The sequence below is a fragment of the Lissotriton helveticus genome, chromosome 7 (genome assembly GCF_964261635.1).
Source record: "Lissotriton helveticus chromosome 7, aLisHel1.1, whole genome shotgun sequence".
NCBI lineage: Eukaryota > Metazoa > Chordata > Amphibia > Caudata > Salamandridae > Lissotriton > Lissotriton helveticus.
The window spans coordinates 1,038,636-1,065,687 of NC_136068.1; positions in this window are offsets into that span (position 1 = coordinate 1,038,636).

Here is a 27,052-nt window from a genome sequence, read left to right on the forward strand (position 1 = left end):
AGCAGAACACTCTTACCCAGTCAAAAGATCAGGGCTTGATCCATCACCGTTTTTTAGCTCACTGCACCATCCCAGTTCAGAACCTGGCTACATGCAAATTAGTCTGACCCTGGCCCAGTGCATCATGGGAACAGGGCAGACCAAACTACCAAGCCAATTCTTTACTGGAAAGGAAACAAGCTTCCGGGGACCGGTTTCTGGCATTGCAGCAGTCTTCGGCCCGGCTTGCTTGAGTAGGGTGGGTAAGACTGTATTGTCATACATTTTGATAACCCCTACACTGCTGGTCGGATACTTTCTAGGAATTAGCCCCCGATCCAGTTAACCCTACGAGCCATAAGTATATTGGTAAGTATATGCGAGCCGACAGTAGTGTTGTGTGAACCAGTGGTTTATTTTATTGAGGAGCTGATCATACTCTTCGCTCTTCCCTAATAGGAGAGCAGGAACACTCCTGTTATCACTACATACGGGGGGTGTATTCCATCGGAAGATCAATGGTAGGACGGGTTGTCACCTGAGGAGTCTTATCTTCTAGTCTTCTATCTCTCTGCAGGGTAGGGGACCCTGTTGCTGTCTGGGAACTGCAGGATCTATACTCGGTCCTTGGACTAGTGGGACAGTTCTTATCGGGCGCCCTACTGATGTAAGATTGCCTGACACTGGAGGCTCCCCCTTCTCTGTCTCGCCCAGCTCCTCGACCTTCCGTAGTTGCCGGGACTTTAGTCTTATTAGAAGTTCCTGTTCATTTCTCTGGGGGCATGTACCATCAGCTTCTCTCATTTAGACAGCCTATCTTCAACAGAACTTATTTTCTGGATTATGGGGTCTATTAGGGTAGTAATCATAGTTGTTAGCCTACCCCAAAAATCTCCCTCCAGTCTGCTGTTGGGTGGTGACCCTGCCCTGATTCAGAATAGAAGCATTGGCCTCACTACTAACACCAGCAGAGGGGACAGCATCCTCCGTTCTCCTAGTTGTGCTCGTCACCGTTTTATTTAGCTTCAAGGCTCCCCGAGTCTTCCTCACTACAGCAGGTGAGTTATTAGGGCGGTTAGTTTTCATTTTTGCTTTCTGCCCTCTAGTTCTCAGTTTAGGTTTAACTGGGCTGAGTTCCCGCTCCATGGACATAGAGGAAACTGAAATACAGGATCACCATCTAAAGATTTACTCAACCGGTCTAGTGGCATATCCTGGTTCAGGGTTGGCAGAGCTTCGGGAAAAGCAGGAGTAAGAGCCTGCCATGCGAAGTAAGGGGCTCCAATGATAGCCTGCATTCTGTTAGTAAAATGTCATTAAGAACAGATTCAGCCCTCGTTAAAAAGGCGTCTAAAGTTCATACCACGCTTTTCCCAGGAATTAATTTCCGCCTACTCATTTTTAACAGAATATCCAACTTCCAATAATTATTTGATCAGTTCCCTTTTACTGTGCAAAATCACTAGAGCGAATAAGGTGACTAGTGCAATGTAAAATTATATACAGTAAAGGATAAAAGGGAGTTGCATGAATCAATACAAGCCGCAATGATAAAATATTCCTCAGGACTATATTACAAACTTGTACTGTAAATGTTTGGTATTTCAATTAACAATTCATCTGGGCAATCAAACCCATCAAGAGCACAAAGGTACACATATGCTAAAAAAGGTTCCTAGAGTACTGCCTTCTGTCGTGCTGCTCTGGATCAAACGGTAGAAAAGGGGGTGGTGATGGACGGAGCATCTGAACCAATCAAACACTCACACCCAGTCAACAGATCTGGGCTTAATCCATCACCGTTCTTTAGCCCACTCTGCCACCCCAGTTCAGACATGGCCATATGCAAATCAGTCTGACCTTGTGCCTCATGGGAACAGTCCAGCCCGAACTGCCAAGCCATGCCTTCCTTGGACCAGAAACAAGCTTCCTAGGACCGGTTTCTGGCATTCCAGCCGTCTTCAGCCAGTCTTGCTTGAATCCAGTGGGATACTGAGCAAGGGACTCGCGTCGGAGCATACCCTACCAACTTATGGCAAACAAAGCGGTACAAAAGGGGGGATGTGATGAGTGTTGCAGCGCCTCGATTTTAATCACCCACGTAAGTGTTAGATGCGGCGCTAGACTCAAGATGTGCCCTGTGCTCAAGAGTGCATTACACTCTACTCAATGCAACAAATACACTCCACATAATACCACTCAGTGCCACATATCCATTTCACTAAGCATAATTTCACTCAACACCACAGTTCCAGGCACCACAAATCAACTCCACACATTTCCAAAACACACCCGATAATGACACACCAAACAACATATTTCAACTCCACAATCCACAACGTACCTCCAATCCACACTGTATAGTGTCAAGACCTGAGCACCAACCATCATTCACCACCACCATTTTGTATCAGTGCACCACCTAAGTAAGCATCACGTCAGTCTGCCCTTGGAATCTGGCATCTGTTTCTCCCCTAGTGTCCGTTCGCTGCTTGTGTTCTAATTATATTACTGTTTTCCAACCTCCACTCCCCTGTTAGTTATGTCCCGCTCCCCCGTTAGTTATGTCCCGCTCCCCCATAACAAAATAAATTATAACAAACGAGCATGAGAACAGACGGGAAGAAGTTGCCAGCAGTGCAAGTACAAAAAAAGTAGACATTTTTTATGTTAATCTTTTTTTAATCCGGTTGTTCAGTTGTACATAATGTCGTCTTCGTTTGTATAAAGGTAACTACAATGCTTAACACTGTTTATTATAACTGTTCAACATAAGGCACAGCAGCCACAATGCTCTACAACAAAGCCAAAAAAGTTCTGGCTAAACACATAAGGTCCCAAACGCGAGACCTATTGGCTATGCCAATGCTTGTTTTTCAGTTGGAAGCATGCCTGGTTGCCTGTGGTATAGTTACGCTCTCCTTGGTCAAGGGTGGCTAAATTGGGGCAAGTTGTGAGGGAGGGAGGGTTTAAGGTTTGGATGAAGGATTGCTCAATTTTTGAGACTTTCTGTGAAGAAGCTGGCGATTTCTTCGCATCAGTCTATGGTGTCTTATTTCTTGTGGGGGTGTGCCGTTTGTTTGACCTTTGACAATGTTGAAGAGTTCTCTAGGTCTGTTCTTCGCCTGGTCTAGTTGGCTGCGTAAGAAAGTGACCTTTCTTCTAAAAATTTGTTTTTTTTATATGCTAACCGGGTTGATCTAAGTTGTGCTAGGTTAAGACTCGAAGGGTTAACTCTCCAAGCCCTTTTTGATTGTGTGAGTTGTCGTCTTTTGTTATTAAGATCCAAGTTGAACCAAGATTTGGTAGATCTCAAATGTTTGAGTTTGAGTGGTGCTACTTAATCTAATACCTCTGTCATTGTGGCATTAAAGTGGGTTGTGAGGTCATCAGCTGTCATATTGGAGGGCTGGGGTAGTAGATAGGGTTGAATCCTGGATTTCAGTTCAGTTATGGGGACTCCTTTGATGTTCCTGGTCCAGTGCTTCGGGTTGTCCGGTCTTATAGGATGGTTTCTGACGTGTGAGTCAATATTAGACATGAGGTGGTGGTCGGACCAGTCAATGGGAGAAATCGATCTCCGAGACCAGCTCCATTTTGGTGATGATTATATCCAGAGTTGCTCCTTTGTGTGTTGGGTCATTACGGAGTTGTTTGAGGTTGGTAATTTCAAGCCAGTTAGAGAGGTTCTGGGTTGTAGTGTCTAATGGGTTGTTCAAGTGGATACTGAAGTCCCCCCAGGAATATGTCTTCCGTGTCTGTTAGGGAAAAATTAGTTATTAGGTCGGTTAGTTCTTCAGCGAAGAGCATACGTTCACCAGGAGGATGGTAGATAGTGAGAAATGTGATGGGCGTGGTGCCTTTGACTAAGTTCAACACCTAGGTACTCAAGAGTCTGGTATTCTGTGGGTTTTAATCTGGTAAGCTGTATTCCTTTATGAATGCTAGCTAGGCCACCACCAGTTTTGATTGGTCTGTCCTGTCTGATGTGGCCTGGAGGGGTGAGAAGGTCTAGGATGAGGGAAGAATGGTCATTGAGCCATGTGATGTCTATTTCTTTCATGTGTATAACTTCAGCAATATCTGTGGAGTTTTGTACTGCTGATCTACAATTGAGGAGAATGCATAGAGGACGGGGTGCCTCAAATTAGGTGTGTACTGTATGTATAGGAGTGTACTGAGCAGGGGGTCTGGGCGAGAGGACTGGTCTAGGGGTTCTATTAGAGCTCACAAAAACTGGAATTGCCAACGGGCCGAGTTCTGGCTAATTTCTAGGTAAGAGTCGTTGATCTAATCTGCTTCTCGTTCTTAGATGGGACGGAGAGCTCGGCTAGGTCGATGTGCCTGTCCTCACAGGGTTGGTGGGGATTGTGTGAGCAAGGTGGCTTTACCCGGTTGGGAAGGTCTAGCTGTAGGTGTGGGATATGACGCTAGGGAGTCAATTTTCTGCTCCATTCGGGTCGGTAGCTGGGTAAGTATGCTGAAAGGGCATATGCCTTTGTCTGGAATGGTGTATGGTCTGAGAAAGGAGAGGGTACAAGGTTGTGGGATTGAGTGCCATCTTTGGGATTAGGAGTAAGGGTAGATTGGACATGTGGAGTCGGGTAGTTGTGGTTTCTGGTTGTGGGTCTTTGGTCCAAGGGAGGGGAGTGAGCAATGCTATGGAGAAAGTCTGTGTCCAGGGGATTGGCAGAGTGATTAGAGGTGGTGGTGGGTTGGGCATGTGGCGGAGGGTCGGGGGGGTGTGTGTGCAGTGGTTTGAGGGAGGTCATTGTCCAAGGGGTTATCGCTGACGTTGGGTATGGAGATGGTTTGGGCTGGGGAAGTGGGGACAGTGGTGGAGTTGAGGATCGTTTGCGAGGGTAGAGTCGGGTCTCCAGTAGTCTAGGAGGGGGAGCCTGTAGTGGGTTCTGTAATGGAAGACTGTCGTTTGAATCTGATCTGCCTTGCTCAGGATCAACCTTGTGGTGTTTATTAACCGTGCGTTTGCTGGCCCTGGTGGTGTCAGTATAGAGGGTATTTGGCGGTAGTGTGATGATAGGGGTATTGAGATTATAATTAGTGATGGTGAACGTCCATGAGTTGTAGCATGGGTCATCTGTGGAGGGGGATTGGGTCGGTTCCAGGTTTCTTGTCGGGGTGGGGGGGGAAAGAGGGGGAGCTTGGGTTTGATGGTACTGATTTAGAGAGGAGAGAAGTGTTGGGAAGTGCTGTTCAAAAATGGTGAGGTGCGGGTCAGTGGCCTGTATGAGAATGTTTCCTGTTCTGAAGATGGAAATTGTGAGTTCCCCTTTGAAGGCAGGGGTGACTGTTGTGGAGATTTTTTCACCATAGGGAATATTTACTTATTTGGTGACTTGAAAGTGAAGAAAGAACGTGTTTTTCGACTTAGTCGAGCGGTTTGTGTAAAAGATTAAGTTAGTTTTCATTTTGCCATTAGTCACGGTGTGGGTAGTTGTCTACTATAAGTGTTTCTGGGTGCTGTTTTACGGTACTGGGCTTTGGGTTATTTTTTGCATTGCTTGTCAGATTTTCTGGGTACTTTATGGACCATCAATTGATCAGAATATTTATAAATTGCACTACTCACCTATGAGGGTCTCATGGTGCTGGAGGGGGGAGAAGGGGAGGGGTGCTGCTACTGCTCGAATAGCTAGGTCTTGAGTAGCCTCCTGTATGTTAGTAGACCCTTGGTCTGCCATAGGAGGATGGGGAGGGTGTTCCAGGTCTTTACGTTGAGGTGGGCGAATGATCTGCCACCGGTGGGTGCTCTTCGGATGTGGGGGATGGTGGCGAGGTCAGCGGAGCTGGTGATTCGGGATGTAGAAGGTGAGTCCTCCGTTTAGGTATGCCGGTACGGTGTTCTGGAGTGCCTTGTGGGTTAGGATCTTAAAGGTGATCCTCTTGTTGACAGGAAGCCAGTGCCGGTCTCTCAGGTGGGGTGTGATGTGGCTGAGGCGAGGGATGTCTAGGATCAGGTGTGAAGTGGCGTTCTGTATGCGTTGTAATTGTTTCAGGAGTTTGGCCGAGGCTCCTGCGTAGAGGGAGTTTCCGTAGTCCAACCTGCTACTGACGAGGGCAAGGGTGACTGTTCTAGTTTCGGTGAGGATCGACCTGTAGATCTTGCAGAGGGTGTTGAAGCAGGAGGACGCGACAGCGTTGACTTACTTGGTCATGGATAGTTTTGAGTCGAGGATGAACCCCAGGTTGCGTGCGTGGTCGGTGGGAGTCTGTGTTGCTCTCAGTGTGGTCGGCCACCAAGGTACATAGATGCACAATGGAAGTAAGTACATGACCAAAGATGATTTTAATTTATTACAATTTTTTCTCTCAACATAATAATTCTACTGTTTATACAAAGCAATACACAAAGATATGTACATATCTATAGTGAAAACAAATGCTTATATACAGAGGGATATGCTGTAGATTTCTGTTTGCGTATGGTGCTTACGTGGGGAAGAGACAAATCTTGAGTAGTTTTCTGAGGATAAGGTGGTTGTCGGTGGATCTTATTTTGGGGGTAAAGAGTCCCATGGTTTGGCTGCTTGAACAGAGAAGGATATGCCACCCATGTTTTTTTTTCTTGTATGGTGGGATTTTGAGGCCAGATGCTCCTTTAGAGCGGAGGTTCCTTTGTTGAATGTGTTTGGTGATTTTATTCCCGATGAAGAGTGGTCATATTCCATGTATTGCTTTGTGGGTAATACAAAGCAGCTTGAACGTGGATCTTCTGGCAACCGGTAACCAATGCAGGGCCTTCAAGGCAGGGGAGATGTGGTCTCGTGGTTTGATATGCAAGAGTCGTCTGGCATCCGAGTTCTGAATCCGTTGTAGTCTTTTCATGGTTGTTAAAGGTGATCCGGGGTAGAGGCTATTGGAGTAATCGAGTTTGGACAGAACAAGGGAGATGGTAGCTTGGACCTTGTGCATAAATCACAAATGAGGGAAAAGTAATCGCAGCTTTTTTATAGTGACAAAGCTTGATCTTGCTAGTATGTCCACTTGGGCATTCATCGACAGCTTGGAGTCCATGGTCATTCCGAGGTTTCTTACTTCCTTTGATACTTTAGGCGGTGATCCCAGTTCATTAGGCAATGCGGCAAACATCCAATCGCCAAACGTGAGTATTTCCGTTTTTGAAGCATTCAATTTGAGATGGCTCCAAGTCATAGACTGATCCACGGCTCTGAGACAGCTGAAAATTGGTGATTTTCCAATGTCTTTGGGGCATTCCAGTTGAACGAGTATGTTCAGTGTCTCCTCTTCTGACTGTTGCCTCATAGCCCTGCCCCCACGAAGGATATGGACAGGGTGGGTATATGCACAGGTCTTTAAGTTCTTTCAATACATCTGGTTGTTATACGCTGATTGTAAAAACCACAGTTGATGGACAGAATGTAGAACAATGTCTTGCATTCACCCCAGTACAATGATCTGGGCCTAAATCCATCGTTTTTTTGCACTCCACACCACCCTAGGTCAGACAATGGCTATATGCAAATCAGCCTTGACCCTGTTCCTCATGGGAACAGTCCAGCTCGAACTACCAAGCCATGTCTTTCCTAGACCGGAATCAAGCATCCAAGGACCGGTTTCTGGCTATCAGCCTTCTTCAGCCTGGATAGCTTGACTCCAGTGATGTGGAGAGCCTGGGACTCACGTCTGAGCATACCCAGCCCACTCGGGTGAAAATTGCAAAAACCACAGTTGATGGACAGAATGTAGAACAATGTCTTACATTCACCCCAGTACAAGGATCTGGGCCTAAATCCATCGTTTTTTTGCACTCCGCACCACCCTAGGTCAGACAATGGCTATATGCAAATCAGCCTTGACCCTGTTCCTCATGGGAACAGTCCAGCCCGAACTACCAAGCCATGTCTTTCCTAGACCGGAATCAAGCATCCAAGGACCGGTTTCTGGCTATCAGTCTTCTTCAGCCTGGATAGCTTGACTCCAGTGATGTGGAGAGCCTGGGACTCACGTCTGAGCATACCCAGCCCACTCGGGTGAAAATTGCAAAAACCACAGTTGATGGACAGAATGTAGAACAATGTCTTACATTCACCCCAGTACAAGGATCTGGGCCTAAATCCATCGTTTTTTTGCACTCCACACCACCCTAGGTCAGACAATGGCTATATGCAAATCAGCTCTGACCCTGTGCCTCATGGGAACAGTCCAGTCCGAACTACCAAGCCATGTCTTTCCCAGACCGGAATCAAGCATCCAAGGACCGGTTTCTGGCTATCAGCCGTCTTCAGCCTGGATAGCTTGACTCCAGTGATGTGGCTGATGTGCATATGTTTCGAGGTACGCATAGAAGGGCCCCATGTCTTAGTGAAGGTTAACTTGGTATGGGTGCTTTCTTCTTTGTGACACGCTCTGACGTCATGATGGGTGTGGTACGTGTTATTATGAATGTGCCCGACCAAGGACCTGTCCCACAATCGAATGACACCCACAAAGATCCGAGGCCATTCTTTGGTGAACAAATGGCATCTCTGAGTTGTTTAGGAGGCACAGGAAGTAAAGCAGGGTTTTACGCTCCACATGGATCAGTGAAAGCATCACCAACATGATGCAGGTATGTAGCGCCCCCTCCTGTTCCATGGCAGTCACTGTAGGGCACATGCAACACTACTAACAAGATGTACGTGCTGCTCCGTCCAGAGTAGTAGAGGTCCGTGCAGTGCACATGCACCACTAAACAGAGCGTGGGGATCACATGATTTATGAAGCGCAGACATTACCCAGAGGTTTCATAGCGCTTTACATGAAAGCAGGTTTCATTAGAAGAGATGCACTATTACGAATAGTTGCTAGTTATGTTCATTACAAAAGGCACAAAGTGGCGTTTAGACCCTACGGACAGTTGTTGGTTTCAGTCCTTACAGTTGTTAGAGGATGTAGGTGCTATGGGTAGTAGCAGCAAGGTTAGATCAAGAGGCGAAGGCGGTGCAGTAATCTCAGCCGCCAGAGGGAACATTATCAGGGGGGGTAATTAAGGGGACAACTGTCAAGTGTCTTAGTAGGAGAAAGGCTCAACTCCATTCTGAAGATCTGCAGTGAGGTGGTGGGCTTGGTTTTCGGGGTAGGGAGTTCCATGTTCAGGTTGCGCTGGCCGAGAAAGATTATGCCATGAGTCGATCCTATGTAAGGTTGGAGGCTCTAACGGCAAAGCTTCAGCGATTCATGATGTCCAGGTGATTATATCAACCGGCCTACATCCACAAACACAAACCGGCACACCTCCGCACCCAATGGGACCTCCTCACCACGTAAGAAACCATCTCTAGTCAACACCAGAGTGACCTTCACACAGACCCTCATCACCAGAAGGCTGGAGTACGGAATCGCACTTGATGTAGGAATCATGGCACGCCTCCTGAAGAGTCTTCAGACAATATAGAATGCAGCAGCAAGACTCGTCCTCGACCTGCCTAGAAGGACCCACATCGCACTCCACCTCAGGAAACACTGGCTCCCGATACAGAAGAGATGCCAGTTCAAGATGCTGACTCACACCTACAAAGCCCTACACAACGAAGGACCAGTATACCTCTACAAACAACTGACCTTCCACGAACAAACCAGACACCTCCGGTCTGCCTCAAACTTCCTTGTAGACACCCCCCGGATCTGCTGAGCCAACAGTGGAGGACACTCATCTCATACGTGGTATCCAAGACATGGAAGCCCTTCCCCGGCCCCTGACTTCTGCTCCATCACTCCACCAATTCAGGAGAGAACACAAGACCTGGATGTATGAAAGAGATACGACCATAGAGGAGCCACAAGCGTCTCAAGACCCAATCAGGTGATTTATCGCGCTGTGTTAATGTCTGATTGAAATGGCTGATTAGTCCAGGTGTGAATATGCAGTGGTTCATTCGAAGAGTAAATAAGGAGGAATTGGGTTTTGCAAGGGTTCTTTTGAGGTTTTGAGAGGGCATCCAGTCTTGAACGGAGTTTAGTGGTGGCTAGATGAGAGATGTTGTTACTGGATGGGACTTTTAAGTAGAGTTGGGTGTCACCTGCATACTGGTGGTAGGCGATCCCATCCTTTCTTAGAAGGACTCAGAGGCTTGATGTAGAGGTTGCAAAAGGTAAGACCAAGGATGGAACCCTAGGAGACTCCTTGATCAGCTGTCTTCGGTGAAAACAGACGATTATCAATAGTGATCCTCTGTGTCCTACCCTTGAGGAAGGTGCACATCATTTCAGGGCACACCCTGGCAATGCCCATCCATATGTTTAAATAGTATATCAAGAAGTATGTGGTGATTTGCGGTATCAAATGCTGCCGACAGTCGATAAGTATCAGGAGCTGCCAGAATCTAGGACTCGAAGAGGATCAACCTCTCGAGCGGTTCCAGGGTCTCACTCTTGATTGAAGCCCGAGTGGAATCCCTCCAGAAGGTGGTTGTATTGATGTGTTGGGCAAGTTCCTCTTTTGATGGTTTTTGCAAGAAAAGGCAGGTTGGAGATAGTCATCCACAAAAGCTTTCTAAGAAGTGGGCGACTGGGCCGTTTTGTTGGAGTCGGGTAATGATCCTTGACTGAGCGAAGATGTTCCATCAGTTTTGGCCAGTAAGGGTGCATAAGCACTGTCAAATGGACTCTATAGATAATTGGCTTAGTAGAGGTTGTGATCAGGTGGCTCCCCTTAGACGTGTTTCTGCCAGGTGCAATTATGACGCCAATAGGTGGTTCAATTCCGCATTGAAAGAGGAAAAGCTGACCCTCCGGCAAGCGGAGCGTGCCTGGCGACGTGCCTATTGTCCCACTCTTAAGACGGAGTACACCACTCTTCTGCCAATATAAGAAGTCCATCCTTTTGGCCAAAACGGAGTACTTCTCCTCTAAAATTTTGCTCGCGGAAAATCAGCCTAGAGAAATTTTCTCTATTGTGCAAGATCTGACATTTTCTGACAGAGTAACCCTCCAACCCTCTCCTTCTCAGACCCTCTGCGATTCACTTAATAGCTATTTTATAGACAAAGTCTTGGCTATTAAGTCTAACGTAGTTCCCCCCCCCTCCTACTCGGATCCACAGCCCTTTCTCCCTCAGATGTATCTTGACCACTTTCCCCCCCTGACTATAGAAGCTTTCTTGTCTCTCATCTCGACGGTTAAGTCCGGCTCTCCATCTGATATTTGCCCTGCACATATTTTAAAACAAATTTATTTGACTTGTCCTTCCCCTCCGCTCACTCTTCTCAATAACTCCCTGGTTCATGGTGCTGTTCCCCAGATTCACAAATCGGCAATCATTATCCCCATTTTAAAAAAGCCTGGTTCCGACCCATCCTCACTTACTATCGTCCTATCTCCCTCCTTCCTTTCCTTGGTAAAATTTTGGAGCGCCATATCACGAGAACGCTCAGTAACTTCGTGGAGGAGAACGGCTGCCTAGCCTCTCGTCAGGCTGGGTTTCGCCCGGCGCATTCCATGGAGTCTGTTGTCCTCTCTGTGCTGGACAACCTCAGAGAGGGCATGGATGCTGGCCGGCCCCAGGCTCTGGTCCTCCTTGATTTATCCGCCGCCTTTGACACGGTGGATCATTCCATCCTTCTCTCCCGTGTCGAGGCAGCTGGCATCAGGGGGTCCGCCCTGGCCTGGCTTGCATCCTTTTTAAAGGACCGCACCCAGGCCGTCCATCTGGCCAACTTCTCTGCTCCCCTTCAATTGGTCCACTGCGGAGTGCCGCAAGGTTCCTCTTTGTCCCCTTTATTGTTTAATTTGTACATCTCCCCTCCTATTTTTGCGCTACAGCAGATGGTCGTCACCATTTACAACTATGCTGACGATCTCTAACTGGTTTTTAATTTATCCTCCTCCCCTGAGTCCATTCACAATTTTCACTCTATGTGGTTTATCAGGGACTGGATGAGCTTTAATCATCTGAAGCTTAACCCCGACAAAACAGAGTGGGTATTGACGGGAGGCTCCTCCAGTCCCTGGTCTTCCCTCTTTTGGCCTTCTTCCCTGGGTCCCCCTCCCACCCCTTCTTTTTCGGTTAAAACCCTAGGGATTAAACTCAATGCGCACCTCTCACTACACTCTCAGATTAGTTCAGTTGTTTCTTCATCCTTCCTCACTCTTCGCACGATGCGTAAGGTGTCCCGTTTTTTTTCTTTCTGTGCCCTCAAACTCATTCTGTCTGCGATGGTGATCTCCCGCTTGGACTATGGCAACGCCTTGTACAACGGAATCCCCGCCTACCATCTTCGGAGACTCCAACTAGTGCAGAAACAGGCAGCTCGACTTGTCTACAATCTGTCCAAGTCCTATCATGTTACCCCGCTGCTCAAAGCTCTGCACTGGTTGCCTATCCGGGTGCGTGCCTTGTTCAAGATGGGTTGTATCACCTTCCAGGTGAGGGCAGGGACAGCCCCCCACTTTATCTCCTCTGAGATCAAGGCATACTGTCCTAGCAGAGAATTGCGTTCCTCTTCACAATCTCTTCTGGTTGTCCCTTGTTTCAAGAAGAAGAGGTCAGGTGGCGCAACATTTTCTACGCTTGCGCCTACCTTTTGGAATGTCCTTCCTCCCTTAGACTTTCCACCCATTATTCAGAATTCCGTAAATCCTTAAAAACATTTTTGTTCACTCAAGCTTTCTCATGTTAGTTGGCCATCTTTTTGCTCCCTCATGGTTTTATGTCCTAGCACCAAGAAACCGCGTGGTGTATGTGCGCTTTGTAAATATTTTAATTTCAATAAGCGTGTAAAGATTTTTGGTAATGTTACGCAGAATAGAATCCGCAAACTATTTTGAGGGTTTGCTTGAAGTGATGTTTTGAAGTAAGACTTCCTCCCCGATTATGTAAGAGGTTCGTCATTCATTCCTGTCTTTGCAAACCACGGTGGGGTAGGACATTCATCTTAGGATTGAACTTTGGAGCCAAAAAATGGTGGAAACTATTCTACTTTCTTGTAGGAGGAAATAAAATGTGTTGGAAGTGGGCAAGGTGACCAGTGCAGCAGGTGCAGTGGCACCGGGGCCGACTGAATCAACGTAAACTTTTTTTCCTATGAAACAAGGGAATTAGGGGTATTTTCTGTGCATACATCAGGGGTCCTAGCACCCTTGCTACAACGTTGCAGCTAACATGCAGGTATTTGGTGCCCCCTCCTGTTCCACGGTTGTTAATGCAGAGCCCACAATAACACAATAGAAGATGGTACCTTATTAACAAGACATGTCAAAATCAAAAGGTGGCATACTCGCCATGAAGCGGTCATTTTCCGTCCGAGGTCAAACCTGTATTATGTGCTCGTGATCGCTTCTTGTCTGCTCAGGGAGAGTTTGAGTGCTGGTCCTGACATGAGTCTGCTCCGCCCTCTTCTTTCCTGACAATCTTGTTTCCATGCTTAGAAAGCTGCATCGAAACCTTGAAGAAGGTCCTGTCCAGCAGTGAATACATGTTATGCAAAAGCACCACCCGGTTGTTTCATCTTTCCACTACATTTTATTTATTTTTATTTATTTTATTTAAAGAGTTTTATATAGCGCTGGCTAGACCCGAAGGAATCCGAGTGCTTTACATGATTATCAACAATGTATCAGACAAGATCAACAATTCTACAATTCATCAAAAAAAATAGGCAAATGCATTAGGAGAGGAGAGAAAGGAGCGAGAAAGGTAGTGGCGGGGGAGGTGGGAAAGGGAGGATAAGAGAAGAGACAACAAAGAGAGACAAGAGGAAGTCCGTCTAAAGACCTACTGGGTAGGTGACGACCAAGGAGGGAATCCACGGTCCATCTCCCCTGTAGCTAAGCCAGGTAGCTCCATCGGGCATCAGACAGAATAGTTCAGTCTCAATACATTGAGAGAGGAGGGAAGGAGAGACATAAATAGAGGGAGGAAACAGGAAGAGGCCACAGGAGAGATGCAAGGAAGTCTGGCTAAAGATCGACTGGGTAGGTGACGTCCAGGGAGGGAAATCCCCGACCTGTCCCCCCTATAGCTAAACAAGATAGCTCCATCGGGCATCAGACAAAATAGCTAGATCTCAATTGATGAGGGAAAATTCACAGATAAACAGGGTGGGGACTAAGGGCCGGGGCAGGTGAGGGCAGAGGTCAGTAGCAGGAAAGTGGAGAAGAGTAGAGCGGGGAGGGGTAGCGGACGGACGAGCCACACAGGCGCACAGAGGTAGATGGAGGATCGCCATAAATCAGGAGGAAGAAGTGGGCAGGTCAAATGAACAGGGCTAAGCGAATTATAGTTGCAGGAGTCCACCGGGGAAATCGGTAGTAGAGCCCCCGAAAAACGCTGCAAGTTAGGTATAAATTTCCACGGATCCGCTTCGAATCATTCAGAAAGCGGGTTCAATCCTTCTCAGGCGCCCTCTTGAGGTTTAGATGCCAGGAAGATTTTTGCCAATATCCTGGTGTAGCTGCGACCAGATTGGAGCGGCGGCCACAGCATCAGACGCTCCCGACCATCCGATGTCCGGAGACGGTTGAAACAGTTGTTTAGGTGGGGATTAAGTGCCTCACTTAGTTGATGAAAACGGGGCTTCGGCAGAGCAGAGGCACTGAGCAGGCATGTTGGGTCCAGGCTCCTCCCCCTCTCACCTGTGATGTCACCCCAGATTGCAGCACTGAAGCATGGCCCTGATATTGAAGGAAAGGTGGCCCTCAGTTTACTATACTGTTCGAGGAGGGAAACACGCAAAACCATTACTGTGCCTCAGAAGTGTACTCTACCATTTATATGTGCCACCATTTCAGGAGCAGGTGTTCCTAATCTGCAAAAACAATCCTGTTGTGACATCCTTCACTTAAGGAGCACGCGGAGTACCTCCAAAAATGATCACGCAGCTAACCGGCAATGAACAGCGCCCCCCAGTGGAGTTACTTGATTTTCATTTTCCTCGCGTGTCCACCATTTTAAAAGTCAGGCACTGAACTGCGATGAGGAAGCAGATACTTTGAGCGGTCCCATTCTAGAAAGATCTTAACAGATTGCCCAGGCTGCTATATCCAAAATTGTACACGCTCTCCTCTCACATCAAACTGCACGCTCGAGAGATGATTTTCGTCATATACACTTCGGGGTCAGGCTTTGGGGTCAGACTGAAGTATTAAAAAGCTCGCCACTGTCGGGGGCACAGCTTGGTACAGATCGGTACTCGATCCAGCATGCGTCAGAAAGGTGCATGGAGCGCAGGATGTCTGCCTCAGATTTGGGTGTATGCTGCTATTACAGGGGCCCTCCAGACATTATGCGGCCGCAGTAGATCACAGCATAGCAGGATTCATTGGCGACTGTCCTTAAGGTGCCGCCATCTTAAGGTCAGGCGGGAGGGCCGCGAAGCAGCGCCGTCGAGTGTGCACCTCGTAGGAGAGAGGAGAGCACTCACTGATGATCGTGCTGGTGGTTGGCTCACCAAGTGTGAGAGCTGGTGAAAGGAAGCTCAAGTCTGGTGGCGGCGTCTTCCACTGAAATCCGCAGGGTCTGGGGCTCCAGACCAATCGGCAGCTGCCATCTTAGCTCGTGGCCTCAAGAGCTTCCCGAGGCCGGGCCGAGGACGCTCACCCGCGGGCGAAGAGTCAGGTAAGTGACTCCTGATAGCGCGCTACATATTCCGCTGCTGGATGCTGCCCATTTCAGCCCCCGGGGCTCCGGTGGACTGTCGCTGACAGCTCCCGAAGTGTGTGCAGACCGGGAGCCGAGACGGTGAATACATGTTATGCAACAGCGCCACCCGGTGGTTTCATCTTGTCATCTTGAAGAAAGTCCTGTCAAGCAGTGAATACATGTTATTCAACAGCGCCACCCGGTGGTTTCATCTAGTCATCTTGAAGAAAGTCCTGTCAAGAAGTGAATTCATGTTGTGCCCGGTGGTTTCATCTTTCCCCATGTTTTGTTTCCTTCTTGATGTTAAATAGACAAAGGAGTCGCGCATGGACAGTATGGCAACCGGCTTGTCGCTCCTACGGGCGGACCACAACAAACTGGCTGAGAAGGTATCGGAGCACAAGATTGCTCTGGACGACCTGATCCCGCAGCAGACGGAACACTCTATGAAGCTCGAGCAGGTGGAGAAACGGGTTAAACTGCTTTGGGACAAGATGGATGATGCGGAAGGGCGGGCCCGCCGCAATAATGTGCGAATCTTGGGAATTCCGGAGCGCAGTGAGGGGAGGAACACCACACAATTTGTAGAAGACTCGCTAAAGAAGGTTGCAGGGCCTCAGGATCTCACCCCATTATATAGCGTGGAGAGGGCGCACAGAATGCCAGCGAAACCGCCCAAACCAGGGGCGCCACCACGGCCGTTAATAGCACGCCTTCTGCACTATAAGGACAGAGAGGCGGTACTGAGAGCAGCACGTGAAAAGGCACCATTGAGGTATGAAGATAAAACTGTTTCCATCTACCCTGACTTTACCCCGGCAGTGCAGAGGGCCAGATCGACATTTCTAGGGGTGAAACGGAAGCTACGGGATAGGAGCCTTAAATATGCACTACTGTTTCCGGCCCGTCTCAAAATAATGCACAACAACAAATCTTATTTTTTTACACACCTGAGGAGGCAGCGGAGTGGATGGAAGTGTCCTTGACGCCACGGAACACGCGGGACCCGTTTGCAGATGACCAGAGTGGGAGACCTTCATGCCATGGGAAGCAGCGAGACGACGTGAGTGAGAAACGCGCAGAGAGATCAACGGCCAGCGGTAGATCGCCATTGGCCAGAGCTGAAGAGACGCCGGAAATTGCCCGACTGACGGAGGCTGCACTGGCCGCTCACGATGCGGACGATGTATTGGCCATAAGCGGTGATTCGGACACGCGCACGGAAGTGTCAGGCTCTGCCACCAGCATACAACTCTTTCCCAAAATTACTGCGCAGGTGGCGCATGACCTTTGATTGCACCGGCAGCAGCCTCCTGGTTGGTAATGTACGAGACTTGCACAGGAGCAAGGGCGGGCTGATAAGGGAGGGGGATACACTAGCGCAGGGCACGCTGTGGTGACACAAACAAACCCATAGCGGGCGTCGGTGGGATCCACCCCCCCAGAGCATGGACATGTTCAGGTTTTTCTGTCGCCCACGTTGGGCGCTAAAGTTCGGACCCCAGGGCTTTTCACTTGGGGACCTTGTAGTTGAGGGGTTACGTGTATTGATGGCACTTGGAACACTTTCTATAATATGCACATTGTTTTTAGTATGTGGTCTACGGGCAACACTGGGTACACACCAAAATGGGGACTCTTAATACCTACAAAATGTGCACCTGGAATGTGCGGGGCATGGGATCAGTACACAAACGGCATAGGATCTTGGCACAGCTAAACCGGAGGAAGGTCATGGTGGCGTGCCTTCAGGAAAGTCATCTGAACAGCGCAGAGAGCATGGAGCTACACAAAAAGTGGAAGGGTCAGCTATTTGCTGCTACTTATTCAGTGTTCTCGAGGGGGGCGGCCATATGGTTAAGGAACTCTGTTCCCTTCAGTCTAGTGGAAAAGAGGGTGGACTCTGAGGGCAGATACGTTTTCCTCCGTGGATTATTGGATGGCTCCCCTGTAGTGTTTGGCTGTGTCTACGTGCCGAACTCCGGCCAATCAATTTTCTTAACCGGCATTAACCGAATACTAGCGGACTGGGCAGACTACCATTGGATTATTGGTGGGGATTTTAATGCAGTATTAGATGTGTCACTAGATAGGTCCCATCCTCCATTACACGCCACTGAGAGCAAGAGGCAGGCGGACGCGCTTGCGCATTGGGCGATGGGTTGGGATTTGGCCGACACATGGAGATGTAAGCACCCACTTAATAGAGAATACACATTTTACTCCCCACCACATGGCCTTCACACTAGGATAGACCGAGTGTTCAGCACTAACTCTCTATTGGGGGCGGTGACACTAGCGGAGCATATGGGCAAGACCCTCTCTGACCACAACCCGGTTGAGGTCACACTACAGTGGGGTAGAATCCCAACACCTATACCGACCTGGCGCCTCAACACAGAACTACTAGAGGACACCGTTTTTAAAGCAGCACTTACTGATGCCATAACAAATTACTTCGCCACGAACACTGACACCGCCAGCTCCCGACAGATGGAATGGGACGCCTTCAAGGTGTACATACGGGGCGAGGCAATGGGCACACGGGTGGGCATGCGACACACTGTGATGGAGAGACTCTGTAGTGTGGAGGGGCGACTGGCAATGCTCGAAAGTGAAGCTGCTGGCACAAATCTGCCCTTCACGCCATTACAGGAGGCGCACATACAACATGCCGAACTATTAGAAGAGCTACGGGTCCTTGACTACAGAACATACACATGCAAACACGCGCAGGCTGAGAGACCAGGCCCTCTACTAGCCCGAATAGTGCGGGATGACCCAATACACTTGCCCATACTAGAGATTACTGATCAGAGGGGAACACCAGTCACGACGCAAATAGGCATCAACACTGCTTTCAGGGACTTTTATGGGACACTGTATGGCCCGCACCAGCAGCTGTCAGAAGAGGCTTTTGAGGCATTCATGTCGGGTCTGACTTTCCCACAACTCACGGCCTGTCAGAAGACAGACATGGCGCGACCCATCATGATCGCGGAAATACGCCAGGCCATACGTGCACTCCCTCGAAACAAAACCCCCGGGAGAGACGGCCTCCCAGCAGAGTTCTATGGCACCTACGCTGCCCTGCGCCTCCACGCAATATACCTAGAAGCGTTGAAATCAAAAGGCTTACCGTGCTCCTCCTTGCAGGCCTTGATAGTTTCTCTTCCGAAGCCAGGTAGAGACGTCACACAACTGGCTAATTACAGACCCCTATCTCTACTGAACACAGATTATAAAATTCTGAGCAAGATTCTTGCGGTGAGACTAGCCAGTATGTCCCACACCTGATACACTCAGATCAATGCGGCTTCGTCCCTGGCAGAAGCACGGCTATGAACCTGCGTAGGCTCAGCCAACTCATGCTACATGACCGGGCGCTGCTCGGGACGGAGGTCTCTCTAGACCTTAGGCAGGCATTCGACTCCCTGAGGTGGGATTTTATGCTTGCGGCACTTGCGCGATTCGGAATACCATCGGAATACATTGCTTGGGTACGACTACTGTACACGTGCCCAACTGCCCGGGTCCGCACGAACAGCTATATCTTGCCACAGTTAGATGTAGCTAGGGGCACTAGACAAGGATGCCCACTATCCCCGCTCCTGTTCATACTGGCGTTAGAGCCACTGTTGTGTAGGCTTCGCGAATCGGCACAACACCTGGGCATCCGGAGGGCCGGGACGGTGCATGTGGTCTCGGCTTATGCGGACGATATCATATATCTGGGAGACCTGGGGGGCAGACTTTACCCCTTACCTAAGATCTTTGACGACATTCGGGCAATATCAGGCCTAACCATCAGTGAGCCCAAGTCCTATGGATACTACTTCAGAGACACGGGCGGCACTGCCCGATTGCCCTTCCCTCCTCACGCCTTCCAAATAGCTGACACTACCTTCAAATACCTGGGGATCCAAGTATATAGAGAAGCAAAGGATATGATTGACGGCAACCTGGGGAGGGCGATTGCAAAGCTAAAGTCACAGATACAGTTCTGGACCGCTTTGCCGCTGTCAGTGGCGGGCAGGGTAACCATCTCTAAAAAGGTGGTGCTCCCCCGCCTTATCTATTATTTCACGGGCTTACCTTTCGCAATCCCTATGTCCTTATTTAAGCTGCTGAACACCCTACTTACGGAACTCATATGGGGACCGGGCAGGAGACGCATTGGCCTGGCTAAGCTGCAACTCCCTGCAGCGGCAGATGGCATGGGGGTCCCGGACTTCCAGGCGTACAGCCACGCCTGCCAACTGCAATGCTGGCCTATTGGCTAGCGGGACGCAACCTGCACGAAATTGGTATAACAGAGATGGAATGGGGAAACGGGGCTGTCCACACATTGTTACTACCAAGGGCGGAGATCCCTGATTGGGCGCCGCCCCTGCTCCGGATTGCAATTGGCTACTGGCGGAGGGCGGTGAAGTACACAGCCTCTGATTCCTCTTACGCCCCCACGATACCACTGCTGGGGATTCCGACGGGAACGGGCCCACTATCAACCCGTACACTGAAGATGTGGCACGATGCAGGGGTGTCGCAGGTGGGGGACCTCTTCACAGATGGCAGACTTATGTCCTTTGAGGACTTCCGCACTACCCACCGCACCCCGGGGGGACTGTTCCTCCTACACGCAGGGCTGAGACGCTATGTAACCAAAACTTGGTCCCCACGCGGAGTGGAACCCCCCACGAATCCCCTGCTCACAATGCAATACCTCATGGGTTCGGGGAGCCACCTGACGAAATGGATAACAAGTAGTATAAGAATGGGGAGAGCGACTTCACTGCAATCACTGCGAGACAGGTGGGAGGGAGACTTGGGCAGAATGCTCAGAGACTAGGAATGGGAACGCGTGCTCAAATTTCCCAAGAAAGTGTCCAGAAACCCGAAATTTAAGTTTATTCAACTAATGATACTACACATGGCGTACCTAACCCCTTACCGTTAACATGTGATGTTCCCCAGCACTCCCGCTACATGCCCCCGCTGTGGCACGGATGATGCGCGCCTCTTCCACATGCTATGGTGCTGCCCAAAATTGGGATACTACTGGCAGACGGGTCGGGACGCACTATATAATATGGCCCCTTCCAGACCCTACACCTCCTTAGAATATACCTTATTAGGACTGGGTCCTGCAGAGCGGAAGAGGAGCGTAACTGCGCGATTTATAGACCTAGCCCTGTTGCTTGCCAAGCGCACCATCACCATGCGGTGGAAATCGGCTAGGCCACCAGACCCAGAAATGTGGCAGTCAGAGGTGACACGCTAGGGAAAGCTGAGGGTGTGACACTGCAGCGCGAAGAACGTAGGGGGCTTAGGAAGACCCTAATATCACTGGATTGGAACACTATGGTGGAAGCCTACACAACGGGTAATGACACTCCGTCCACCCCATCGAGTACAGATGTTTAGTCATAAGAGTGACACGATAGACACTAATTGACCCCCCTCGACACCACTGTTTTTAGTGCAGTACTGAAGGTAGATACCAAGCTCTGGGTGCACCAAGTGGGGAAATTGTATATATTGCAATGTGTATAGTCCTTCGTAGGGTTCTGTAAAATGGCCACTGCGTACTAGAAAATACTCGCCCACGCCAAATAATGTTGTCAATTATTGTATCCATGTAAGTGCCAGGGGTAGGGTGGGACTGGTAGGGGGGAGTTGAGGGGAAATCAAATAGATGTGAAAAATTGAAAATATTTGACAACTGGCTATCATTGCTACCATGTAAGAACCGTACACCACGTGCTCTCTATTGATATTCGAACTGCTGTAACTGTTCTTACCTACTTGCAAATAAAGAAATTTTCACAAAAAAAATAGACAAAGCTTCCAGGACATCATTTTAACATTTAATACTAATATACAAACTAACTGCCTAACAATATTCAATTTTTGGTGAGACATGAAAGTCCAATCAATAACTAAAGGCTGCCACCCACAGTTTGGGATACACTGCGCCACAGTGTTACATTTCCAGAGATTTCCCTTGCACAGTGGCATTTTGAAGGATACCATCTCTGAGACCCAATTGACGAAGGAATGGTGTTAGGGCAGGTATGGCGTACTCTTGTAGTGCTCCTGGGGCCTCATTTATGAGCCCTTGCGTCAGTTTTGCGCCGCCGGTGCGTCATTTTTTGTGACGCACCAGTGGTGTAAAAAATGCGCCTTGTTGCGCCATATTTACAAAGTGACGCATCTAGGTAGATGCGTCACTTTTTAAACCCCTGCGCCACATTATACCTGCGCCAGGTATAATGTATGCCGGGGGGCGTTCCCCCGCAAAAAGCCTCGTAGAAGTGACGCTGTGAAATCTATGAGATTTCACTGCGTCACTTTTAGGACGCTGTTGCGTCAAAATCTTGCGCCTGCCTCACAGCAGGCGTAAGACTGACGCAAGCCCTTTCACATGGGGCTTTCCCCATGTGAAAGGAAGCATTGCTGGAGTTGCGTCACTTTTGTGACACACTCCAGCAATGCATCAGTTTTGCGCTTACAGATACGTCAGAAATACTGACGTATCTGTAAGTCCTTGGGCATATGTTGTAAATATGGCGCATCATTGGAATCGCAAGGAGGGCGCAATGAAAAGTGACGCAGCAATGCGTCACTTTTCATAAATGAGGCTCCAGGAATTCAGGAGTATTGCAAGAGTAAGTCACAAAAAACTTTGTGAATCGTGCCCTGTGTTATGCCCACCATCTCTGTACAGGACCATTTATTAGCAACATTCAAGGATGTTTTTACATACATTGCTGCATATGTCACAACTTTCACTAGGAAATCGCAAAGCAAAAGCGTATGTAGACTAAAGATTTCAGCAGACATTCATGAGGGTTGAAAAAAGACAGAAAACCCAAACTGTTATGCATTGGACGCCCCTAGTGCAATAGGTCAAGACATAAAACGTTTGTGGCCTCGCTCCAGGAATTTGGGAGGTTAGTGGCGTTAATAAAATGGCATTAAAACGTGTGGTTACCAGTGTAACAATGAAACCACAATTGCCTTATAGAACTCATTGGGCAACCAGTTGGGTCCCACCACCCTGCCTCTTTCACTCTTTAAGGACCTCCCTCACTCCTTCCGGCCTGGTTTCCTGGTTCAATTGCTTCCCTTGATTTGGGTTCAACCAGGGATGCAGATCCTGAACTCGATTCTGAAGTGGCACGGTTTTTGAGTAAACTTTTGTAGGGCAATTCAGCTCCTATATAACCATGCTGTGAGGGCAGCTGTAAATGGAAACACTTCACAACGAACTATACAATGTGGTACTAAGCAGGTTTGCCTCCTATCTCTCTTATTGTTTAATTTATGTATAAAACCCATGGCTAGGCGATTGAGGAGGGGGTCTGTTGTTGTTCCCTTTTCTTATAGTGTGTGGGTAAGAAAAGTTGCACTTTATGCTGATGACTTGATGATTTATACCTCAAATCTAAACGTTTCCCTTCCCATAAAACAACAGATAATGTATGAGTTTGGGAGGATCACTGGCTATTTGGTGAGCGAATAAAAAGCGGAAATCATGGTTTGGAACTTGCCGAGTGATGATAAAGTAATCACAAATGAGTTCTGGTTTGTGGGAATCAGGGTAGTTCAGGATCCGCACATCCTGTAACAGATTCATCTCAGAAGGCAATAGTGGAAATTAAGAAGACATTGACATCTTGAGCGAATCTCCCCATAAAAATATATGGCAGGTCAAACCTGATCAAAAGGTCAATTTTGCTGAAACTCACATTTTTAGGTCCAGCCTGGATCAGCGCATGCGCTGCTTGCTCGGCTTTAGTAAGGGGCTTTTCAAAGTGCAACCCGCCGGCCACCAACTTGCGGTTACGTGCACAAGCACGCGTGATCTCTTTCACTTTCACGCGCGTGCGCTCACAACTCCCGTTCGCGCCCGCACTTCACTTTCTTTTCGGGCGCGCGCTCGACTCCCGTTCGCGCCCGAACTTAACTTTCACTTTTTCGTGCTGTTGCGTCCATTTAGTATTCCGCGCCAGTGGTGCGGTGCACGGCACTCTTTCATTATCTTCCTGGTTGCCGCACTGGAGTGATTGCATATGGTGCTGGGTACGCGTAAAGATGTGATACCAGGAGCAACAGCTGCTGATGCAAGCTGAAAATAGAGCCAGCGAGCGCTCAGCAATTTCCCCAGAGGCCTTCTATTTATTAGTGGCGGGCTCGCGCTTGCTTTTGATAGGACAGCCTGCATCCTCAGTTAGCAGGCTGGCTGTGTTTTTTTGCCTCTCACAGTGTAACGCAGTGACTTTGCTCAATTTACTGACTGCTGCATATTTTTTTTGGGTTGCCCTCATGTAGCTAGTCTTTGAATTGTAATGTAATCCTGATTCCTAATGAACTTGAGCAACGCCGAGCTCCGTCTGAAGTGATGACGCTTGACAGATCTGAGGTTTGAATGAAATAATCCTATTTGTGAGGGAGCTTGTGAGCTCGGTGCAGTGGTTTACATTGCACTCTGCAGTCCTCGAGAGCGTATTTCGAAGCTTTGTTTTACTCTACAATTATTCACTCTGGGAAGGTTGTTCTACAGTTAGAACTCTCCCTAGGGACATTGCCATGCAATGTGGGGTGAACTATTCAGCCGAGGATGATTTTTATTTTCTTGCATTATACTCCACAGTTAGTCGATCATTTTTCAGCTCTTGCATTCAGACGAGCTTTAATGTCTGTCATCAAAAGGCTAATTGGGGACAGTGCCAAAACCTGACAGTGGGGCTAGGGCCAGCCTATTGCTTACCAGTCATTGGGTTTCTTGTCGGTCTCCTTTGCTTGCTTATTTGATGACTTTTCCCCGCTTGTTGTGGTTGGCTCTGCATGGAACAAAGCTTCCTTTCCATCCTTTTGATTGGAAAGCCTTTTTAGCATTCTACTGCCCACAATTATGTAGTTACTTTTTTTATATTTCTTTCAGCATGTGTTTTCTTGCGCTCTCTCTTGTGTACTGCCCTCTGTTTGCTCTCCTCCCCCACTCCCCAGCTCATCCAGTTCTGCCCCGCCCTCTTCAGTATTTGTTTTGCTTTTTTTCTCCCTACCCACCTCAAACACCTCCATTGCTCTCCTGCCCCTCTCCACTTCCTTTGCATTTCCCCAAAGCACGCCTTTGATGCTCCACCTTCTACTATCCTTCTCGTTTCGTCCTTTAAAAAAAAGATATTGTCATTTTTTTAGAGGGTCTGACAGCTGCCATTTGCTTCCTAGTCACTCCTTCAAAAGCACTTTTGCACACTTCAACTTTATTTATTTACTGCTTCCAGATTAACATTCACCATCTTGGCACAGTGAATTAAAATAAACAAGCATTGACATGGTATAGGTCTCGTCTTTGGGACCTTATAAGTATTTAGCCATGCAACAGTTACTGCTGTAGCACCAAGGAAATTGTTCTGTATAACTAAATACTTATAAGGTCCCAAAAGTGAGACCTATTGGCAATGCCAATGCTTGTTTTTATTACAATCCCCATGAGTTTCAATAAGGAGCTACTAAACAAGTTGCACAGGAAAGTTTGTATCTTTGTTTGGGCTTTAAAAAGGATTAAGCTTTCTGGTAATAGGATACGAAGAAGAATGGACAGGGGGCTGACCGCTCAAGAGTTTCAATTCTATTACTCGGCTTTTCAGTGGAAAAACATCAGGGTATTATCGAAAGAACCCAATGAATCACAGACTGGGTAGATGGGGGGGGGGCTATTACAGTTTGTGTCTAGCAGAATCACATTTCTCATTTAAATTTAGGGTAACAACACTTGTTAAGGAGATACAATTTAAGAAATTTCCAGCAGCCGTCATACTTTGGGTGGATATTAGGAGACCGGTTACATCCACCACCTTAGCCAGCATGCACCCATTGGAAATCCTCCCGGCACACCAAACTCCATTAGAGACCTGTCAACAGAGCACCTGAAAAAGGCAGCAACATACAAGTGGGGCCAGGTATTGTAGAATGGGACATTACTACCCTGGGAGGCCCTTGTCGCAGTGACGGACTGTAAACTGACCAGATGGAAAATGACATCAATTGGGCACACCGTTCAGAGGCAAGAGGGACTTCTTTTGAGGAATGGATCCAAGACACGTCCCCTAGGATGAGAGAGGTGGTTTTCTGGTCCTGGCTGCTGCTGGACGCTGCAGGTGCAGATTTCAGACTGCTTGAAGAACTTTAGCGATGTGTCGTGCTGGAGCTGGATTGACATAATAAGTGTCAAGTGTCCATGCAGATGTCATATGGTACAGTTACATCTGCTTGTTTAAGATGGAACCACTTGATCACTCTACACAGAGCCTACTGGACGCAGCTCAGATTACCAGTCGGGAATCGTCCAACGAGGCACTGTCAAAAATGAGGATCTGAGAAGCCAGATGGTATGCATGTGTTTTCCCAGTGCTCCAACATCCAACTTTTTTGGCAAGAAGTGGGTAAGACTTTAAATGATCTACTGCAATGAGTGATTGAGGTAAGCTTTCTACTTGAATACTGTGGAGTCCCGGAGGAATGTGATTGTGCTTTTGATTCCGAATCCAACTTAAGGAGGAAACAAGATTTGTTCTTATTTTACCTGTTGTTGGCTAGAAGGGAGACCTGCAGGAAATTAATTTCCCTGATCCCTCTAAGTTATATAGAATGGTAGACTATGTGGTGTATGTTTGCATTATGAGGCAGGAATATTTGATTCCTAAGAAAGCAGAGATATGGCAGCTGGCGACACAGTGGCAATTTGTAAGGTAGGTTGGCGGGTCTGGACTCCTGGGAAGGACAGGGTAGCATGTCTGATGATTACACCTATAAGTCAGCCTTGTGGGCTAACCGTGGGCAAGTCAGAAATACCGATGAATAGAGCTGCATGGCCCAATGGAAACTAGCCACAAATATTAACAAGCAGGTTAAGATCATAACAAGTAGATGGTGGTTAAGCAGCCTAAGGTAATCTGAACAGACAAAAAAAACAATACACTGCTATCAGGAGGCCTGGCTCCGCATCCCTCACAGCTATCTCTGTTGTAGGTGTAAGCTCTAGCCTTGCTCTCATTGCCTCGCCTCCCTCCCGGCTATCACTGTTATAGGTGTAAGCTCTAGCCTTGCTCTCATCGTTTCACCTCCTCCCTTTCGGCTATCACTGTTATAGGTGTAATCTCTAGCCTTGCTCTCATCGCGTCGCCTCCTCCCTCCCGGCTATCTCTGTTGTAGGTGTAAGCTCTAGCCTTGCTCTCATCGCGTCGCCTCCTCCCTCCCGGCTATCACTGTTATAGGTGTAAGCTCTAGCCTTTCTCTCGTCGCGTCACCTCCCTCCCGGCTATCTCTGTTGTAGGTTTAAGCTCTAGCCTTTCTCTCGTCGCGTCACCTCCCTCCCGGCTATCTCTGTTGTAGGTGTAAGCTCTAGCCTTGCTCTCATCGCGTCACCTCCTCCCTCCCGGCTATCTCTGTTGTAGGTTTAAGCTCTAG